This window comes from Dromiciops gliroides, chromosome 2, assembly GCF_019393635.1.
Source record: "Dromiciops gliroides isolate mDroGli1 chromosome 2, mDroGli1.pri, whole genome shotgun sequence".
Classification (NCBI taxonomy): Eukaryota; Metazoa; Chordata; class Mammalia; order Microbiotheria; family Microbiotheriidae; genus Dromiciops; species Dromiciops gliroides.
In genome coordinates this window covers 21,853,693-21,861,680 of record NC_057862.1, presented here as the reverse complement: position 1 = coordinate 21,861,680, position 7,988 = coordinate 21,853,693, and positions in this window count along the sequence as shown.

Below are 7,988 nucleotides of genomic sequence, written 5' to 3'. Positions count from 1 at the left end.
TCTCAGTTGTTTTAATTTGCATTTCTCTAATCAGTAGTGAGTTAGAGATTTTTTTAAAAATATGACTATAGAATAGTTTTGATTTCTTTGAAAACTGCCTGTTCATGTCCTTTTATCATTTATCAGTTGGGGGAATGACTTGTATTCCTATAAATTTGACTCAGTTCTCTATATATTTGAAAAATGATGTCTTCATAAGGGACAATTGCTATAAAATCCACCCCTCCCCAGTTTTCTGCTTTCCTTCTAATTTTGGCTTCGTTGGTTTTGTTTGTGCAAAACCTTTTTAACTTAATATAATCAAAATGATCTATTTTACATCTTGTAATGCTCTCTATCTCTTGTTTAGTCATAAATTCTTCCTTTCTCCATAGATCTGACAGGTAAACTATTTCATGCTCCCCTAATTTGCTTATACTATCACCCTTTATGTCTAAATCATGTACCCATTTTGACCTTATATGTTATGAGATGTTGGTTTATACCTAGTTTCTGCCATACTATATTCCAGTTTCCCCAGCAGTTTTTGTCAAATGGTGAGTTCTGTGGTCACTGACTACAGTGTATTGTGTACCTAACCTAGTCTACTGATCCTCCACATTATTTCTTAGCCAGTACAAGATTGTTTTGATGATTGCCACTTTATAATGCAGTTTGTGATCAGGTGTGGCTAGGCCACCTTCCTTCACACTTTCCCCCATCAGTTCCCTTAATATTCTTTTTGTTGTTGTTGTTGTTGTTTTTTGCAGGGCAATGAGGGTTAAGTGACTTGCCCAGGGTCACACAGCTAGTAAGTGTCAAGTGTCTGAAGTTGGATTTGAACTCAGGTCCTCCTGAATTCAGGGCCGGTGCTTTATCCACTGCACCACCTAGCTGCCCCTCCCTTAATATTCTTGACCTTTTGTTCTTCCAGATGAATTTTATTAATTTTTCTAGCTCTATAAAATAATTTTTGTTAGTTTGCAAATTTATTGACATTGTATTTTATTGGTTCAGCCTACACAAGAACAATTAATGTATTTTCTTTTAAAAATTATTTTATTTTTAATTTATGGAATAAAACAATCATTTCCAAAACATAGTATAATAAAAAAGATTGAACATGAAACTGCAAATCTACTATGTATAACTTGCCATTCCTTTTAAAAAATACAACAAAATTATTATGTAACTTTCTTTCCCCTCCCCCCAATCCTAGAGATGGCTACCATTAGATACAAATAAGTATGTGTGTGTGTGTGTGTGTGTGTGTGTGAGAAATTATTGTATATACACAATTCTATTTATCAGTTCTTTCTCTGGATACAGATAGCATCTTTCTTCATATGTCCTTTATAGTTAATTTTGATATTATTAATCATTAACATTTTCCAGTTGTTTCAATCTGACTTTATTTGTGTGAAAAGTGTCTTATAATTGTGTTTATATAGTTCCTGGGTTTGTCTTCATAGGTAGACTTCCAAGCATCTTATATTGTCCATGGTTATTTTAAATGAAATTTTTCTTTCAATCTTTTGCTGCTGGACTTAGTAATATATAGAAATGTTAATTATTTATGTGAGTTTATTTTATATCCTGCAACTTTGCTAAAGTTGTTCATTGTTTCAAGTATTTTTTATTTGATTCTCTAACCACGCCATCATATCATCTGCAAAGAGTGATAGTTTTGTTTTGTCCTTGCCCATTGTAATTCCTTCAATTTCTTTTTTATCTTATTGCTATAGCTAGCATTTCTAGTACAATATTGAAAAATAGTGGTGATAATGGGCATCCTTACTTCACCCCTAATCTTTTTTTTTTTTTAGTGAGGCAATTGGGGTTAAGTGACTTGCCCAGGGTCACACAGCTCGTAAGTGTTAAGTGTCTGAGGCCAGATTTAAACTCAGGTCCTCCTGACTCCAGGGCTGGTGCTTTATCTACTGTGCCACCTAGCTGTCCCAAGCTTGCTGTAGTTTTAGATAGATATTACTTATCACAAGGAAAGTTACACTTATTCCTATGCTCTCTAGTGTTTTTGATAGGAATAGGTGTTGCATTTTGTCAAAGGCTTTTTCTGCATCCATGAGGATAATTATATGATTTCTGTTGGTTTTGTTACTGATATAGTCAATTATACTGATAGTTTTCCTAATACTGAACCATCCCTGCATTCCTGGTATAAATCCCACCTGGTCATAGAGTATGATCCTTGTGATATATTGCTATAAGCTCTTTGTTAGTGTTTTATTTCAATTTTTGCATCAATATTCATTAGAGAAATTGATCTATAGTTTTTTTCTCTGTTTTAGTTCTTCCTGGTTTATGTATCAGCACCATATTTGTGTCATAAAAGGAATTTGGTAGGACTCAGAAGAGGAAATTCTAGAAATTTTCACAATAAGATCAGGATGAAACAAGGTTGCCCATTATCACCACTATTATTCAATATTATACTATAAATGCTACCTATAGCAATAAGAAATAAAACAGCTAGGTTATGCAATGAATACAGCACTGAGTGTAAATCTGGCCTCAGAAACTTACTAGCTGTGTGACCCTGGGCAAGTCATTTAACTTGTGCCTGCTTTCATGCCTTCCAGGGTAGTTGTGAGGATCAAATGAGAAAATACATGTAAATTGCTTTGCACAGTTGCCTGGCACATAGTAGGCACTAAAGAAATGCTTCTCCCCTGCCTTCCTGCCTTTCTTCCTGCCCATGCCAGGTACTGTGCTGGGGCTACAGAGAAAAATGAAAAACAGTCTGTGTTCTTGAGGAACTCAGTCCAATGGAGAGACAACATGGGACAACTCTGTACAAATGAGATATACATTGTAAACCTGGAGAAAACCTCAGAGGGAAGACACTTGAATTAAGGAGTTCTGGGAAAAGCTTTGTTGTTGTTGTTGTATTCCTGGTTTTTGTTGTTGCAGAAGGTGTGATTATTACTGAGACCCAAAGGAAACCAGGGAAACTAGGAGGTGGGATGACAAGTGAGATCATTCCAGGCATTGGGGACAGTCAGAAAAAATGCTCTGAACCAAGCAATGTGTATTATGTGTGAGGAAATTGATTTTAAATGTGTCATTTGCAATTTTCTGGTGTGTGTGTGTGTGTGTGTGTGTGTGTGTGTGTGAGAGAGAGAGAGAGAGAGAGAGAGAGAGAGAGAGAGAGATTGTGTGTGTGTTCACTCTACCTAGATGTGACTTTGGCCCCCCAGCTGGCCCTGGACACTCATCTGCAGCATTCAGAGGGCTCATCCAGAGATTATAACTATTTTTTAAAATGAAGACATTTTGAGTTTTGTGTCAAGCTGAGATGACTTTGCCAAGTAGAGAGCAGACATTGGTAAGAGGGAATTAAATACCAACACAGACAGACATAAATGACTGTAGTTCCAGGTAAATTATATCTCAGGATACTGAAAAAATAGATGTAATTGGGGAACTATTGTCAGTAATCTATGATGAACAAGAGGGCTGCTGGAAGAGTGGAGAAGTTGACCTGACATTCAAAACTGGGTTATAGGTAGAGTATAGAAACTAGATTTGCATATAAGATTTGAAAAACTCCTTTTTATATGTTGTCTATACCCACTAGGATGTAAGAGCCTTGAGGGCAGGGACTATTCTTATTTCTGTTTGTATTTGTATTCCTAGCATGGAGCATGATGCTTGGAATACTTGTAGCTATTGTTACTCCATCATTTTCAGTCATGTCTGACTCAATGACCCCATTTGGGTGTTTGTTTTTTGGCAAGGATACTGGAGTGGTTTATCATTTCTTTCTCCAGCTCATTTTACAAATGAGGAAACTGAGGCAAACAGGGTTCAATGACTTGCCCAGGGTCACACAGCTAGTAAGTGTCTGAGGCCAGATTTGAAATCAGGAAGATGAGTCTTCTGACTCTAGGCCCTGCATTATATGCACTATGGTGTCACCTAGCTGTCCAGGGCAGCATTCACATTTTATGCTAGAGGCAATAGGGAGTCTACTAAAGATGCTTAAGGTCAGACTCATCCCTTGGGTGTATCGGTCAGTACCAGTGTGAAGGCTGACAGCAAGGAGACCAATTAGGAAGTGATTGTCGTTCTACACATGAGAAGGGATGAGGGAAGAGGGCCCAGGACAGAGCCTTGGACACTACACATAAGGGGCAGGACATAATTAATAATCCTAGAAAAGAGACTGAGACAGCAGTGAGATGGACAAATAACCTGGAAATGACTCAGGGGAGAGAGCTTGGCACTGGTACCTGCTAGAGCTAGAGTGGCACAGTGGCTAGAACACTGAGCATAGAATCAGAATAGGCCTGTGTTCAAAGCCCAACTCACTAGTCATGGGATTCACAATAAGTCATTTACCCACTCCATGCCTCAGTTTCTTCCTCTGTAAAACGAAAGGGATAGGGGCAACTAAGTGACAGAGTAGATAGTGCATCAACCTTGGAGTCAGGAGGACCTGAGTTCAAATCTGGCCTCAGACACTTACTAGCTGTGTGACCCTGGGTAGGTCACTTCACCCTGATTACTTCAAAGAAAAAATAAAATGAAAGGGATCGCCTTGATGTCTTCTGAGCTCCTTTCCAATTCTAGGCCCCTTCTCCTATGAAGAAAGTGAAGAGTGATCTCTAAGGCATCTTCCAGCTCTGAATCCATGGCCAATTTTTATCCTCGGGAGCCCAGGCAGATGAGCTTGGGGAAGCTACCTGCTCACTGCTCAGCACACCAGGTTCCTGAGCCTTTGGCAGGGACCTTGAAGGTCCTGCTTAGGTAAGAGCTATTGTTAAGGGAGTGTAAAGTTCTGATCATTGTTTCATTTCCCAGATTCTTGGAATAATTGTGGTGGTTGGCTTGAGTTTAGAAGGGGCTGGGAATTGGGAAAAGCCTGCGCCCTGAGCATATCTGGGCATGCTCCTGGCTGTGTCTTGGTGAGTTCTGAGGCCAGAAATGCCCTCAGAGGCATTTCTGTGTTTATACACACCTAGGCCATCCTTCCTTGGGAGCCCTTTGAACTCATTATGAACAAATAAATGGCTGAAGGTTTAATAGCACAGATGGTGTTTGGGAAGGCCCCACTAGTCCCCTGGAGTGATCCCTGCCTGATTCATGGGTTTGCACTGAGTTCTAAACTTTTGAAGTATGAGGATTCTTTTTTCACCTCATGAAAAATTTCTTGACCTCCCCTAGCTGATATTAGTTGTATTTTAAATTTCCATTAATTGAAGAAATATGTGCAAAAACTACTATGCATTGAGTAATATTTTCAATGAATTTGTACTGAACCAGCAAGTGAATTTTAAATGAATTTGACAATGAGACGACAAAGCTGGGAAAGAGATAATATACTGGGTGACAGAAACAGGATACAAAACAAAATCTCAGCGGGCTAGAAGAACACAGACCAAAATTGGATGAAAGATCAATATTTTAATAGATCTGTAACCTCATATTTCATTGACAGGAAGTTGATTATTCACAAAGAGAACATCTATATACATCTGAAAACCAGTCAGACATATATGTGTATAACCCTTTCTTCATGCTCTTTGTGAGATGTTATCTGTTTTCATGGGATAAGTGATCATTTCTACACCGATGACCCCCAAACTCATCTGTGTAGATGGTGGTTTGATGAATACTGGCTTGTGAGTCAGAAAGAGAATAATGATAAAGTTACTTACATTTACATAGCACTTTAAGGGTTACAAAGTGCTTTAACATTCCATTTGAACCTCACAACAAAGCTGGAAGGTAAGTGCTATTATTATCCCCATTTTGCAGATAAGAAACTGAGGCTGACAACCATTAAGCCACTTATCCAGGTCACATCTCTAACAAGTGCCTGAGGTAGATGACCTCCAAGACCAGAACTCTGTCCACTATACCGCCTCTCCATTTCAAGAGCAAACACCTGTATTGAGTTCCATCTCTGACATATATTGGTTTGTGTGACCCTGGACAGTGTCCCAGGTCATTCTATTTGACTATAACCCACAGAGAAGGAGCCACTAGGCAGTGATGGAAAGAGCTCTCTCTCTGAAAGTTTCTTACACTAAAGAAATCAATCAATCAATCAATCTCTAAACATTTATTAAGCACTTACTATGTGCCAGGCACTGTCTAACAGCTGGGGTTACAAAAAGAGGCAAACCCCCACAAAAACAAAAAACAAAAAAACAACAGTCCCTGCCCTCAAGGAGCTCACCATCGAAATCACGAGTCCAATCTAAAAAAGCCAACACAGTATCACCAACATCAGCTATCTCACATTCAGTTGAATGTCAAACTCAACATGTCTAAAATGAATCTCATTGTCTTCTCTAAACTTGAGTTTCTTCCACATTTCTCTATTCCAGTTGAAGACTTCACTATCATTCCAGTAATTTGGGTTCAAAACTTCCCATTCATCCTTTAATCTTCTCTTTCCCTCTTCCCCTTCTCACATTCATTCAGTTGCCAAGTCTGGTTGAGACTGAGAGAGTTTGGATGAGTCACTCAGGGTCACCTAGCTAGTCAAGATGTAAGGGAGAAATTGAACCCAGGTTTTCCTGATCTTAGGTTCACTATTCTAACACTTACACAGTATGGTATCCATGAGAGGGGAGTGCTTTCCAAGCATGGGGAACAGCATGTGGAACAGCTCAGAGATGTGAGATAGATGTCAAGGTCACTATATTGTACACACCCTTTGATACCATGATACCACTACTAGGTATATGCCCCAAAGAGATGAAAGAAAGCAGGAAAAATATTGACCAAAAATATTTATAGCTCACCCTCTCCTTTCTGTCTTTGTCTCTTTCTTCCTCTCCTTTTCTCTCACCATTGCCTCCTCCCCCATCTCTACTCCACTAACCTCTTCCTTTGAGACTTCCTCCTGTCCTGGAGGTAAATCTGGGTTCTTAAAGTCTATGGTAAGCTGGTCCTATCAAGTTAGAGAAGCTTTGAATCAGGGTTAGTGACCATCATGATATTGGCTCTGGGATGATGAATTTTTTTGGCCATAGCAACTGGGATTGTGATATGCATCAGTGCCCACACTCACACTCACATCTATGAGTCTCAGATCCTTGAAGTCTTACACAAATATGTCTCTATTTACCTATAGCAGTGGTAGCTATAATGTGAGAGGGAGAGGGGATAATTTCCTCGCTTATCTCTCTATCCACATATAATGTATACAACATCACACAGAATCAGCATGCTGTAGATGCCATATCATGGCTCCCTTGATTGCTTCTGCAGTTAGTTGAATGAGGGCCCTCCTTCTGTGGTGTTTCCTCCAGGGGAATGACAAATGGCATCTATCATTAATCCTTGGTATATAATAAATATGTCTTTTATACAACTGCTCCAATATGTCCTGAAGTCTAAAAGTGCTATGTATAAATTGGAAAACGAAGACTAATGTGGAGCTGAAAGGTTATAATTCCCCAGTGCTTTTAGCATGAGTCACACAGTAAGGGCCAATTCTCCCCTGAGACATGGTTGACAATTCTTTTCCACCTGCCGCACTCCGAGTGTCTAACACCCACAACTACATAACACATGAAACCTCGGTCTCCTGTCAGGAGAGTGGGAAGGAACAAAGTCTTGTTGTCTGACATTTAGTTCTTCCCATTGATCTGTTTGATATCCAAGCTCCTGTTACTGAGCCTTTCTTGGTAAGGCCTCATTTAAATCTAAGTACCTGGAACTGGCTTACACAATTCAATTGACACATAATAGCCCAGAGGACTGAATCTTCATCCTTAATGACCAAGTGCCCATAGACAAGGGATCAATTCAATTGGCATTCATCAAGCACCTGATATGTGTAAGTCAATGTGCTAGGGGGAAGATAAAGACAAAAATTAAATGGTCTCTACCGTCAAGAAGCTCACATTCCACTGGGCAATGTGACATGTATTCAGGTAAGCAAATTCCAAGTAAATTTGAATATAATTACAAATGTACAAAGTAACTTCAAGAGAGAAGACTTTAAAAGCTGGGGATGGGGGGAGGGGATG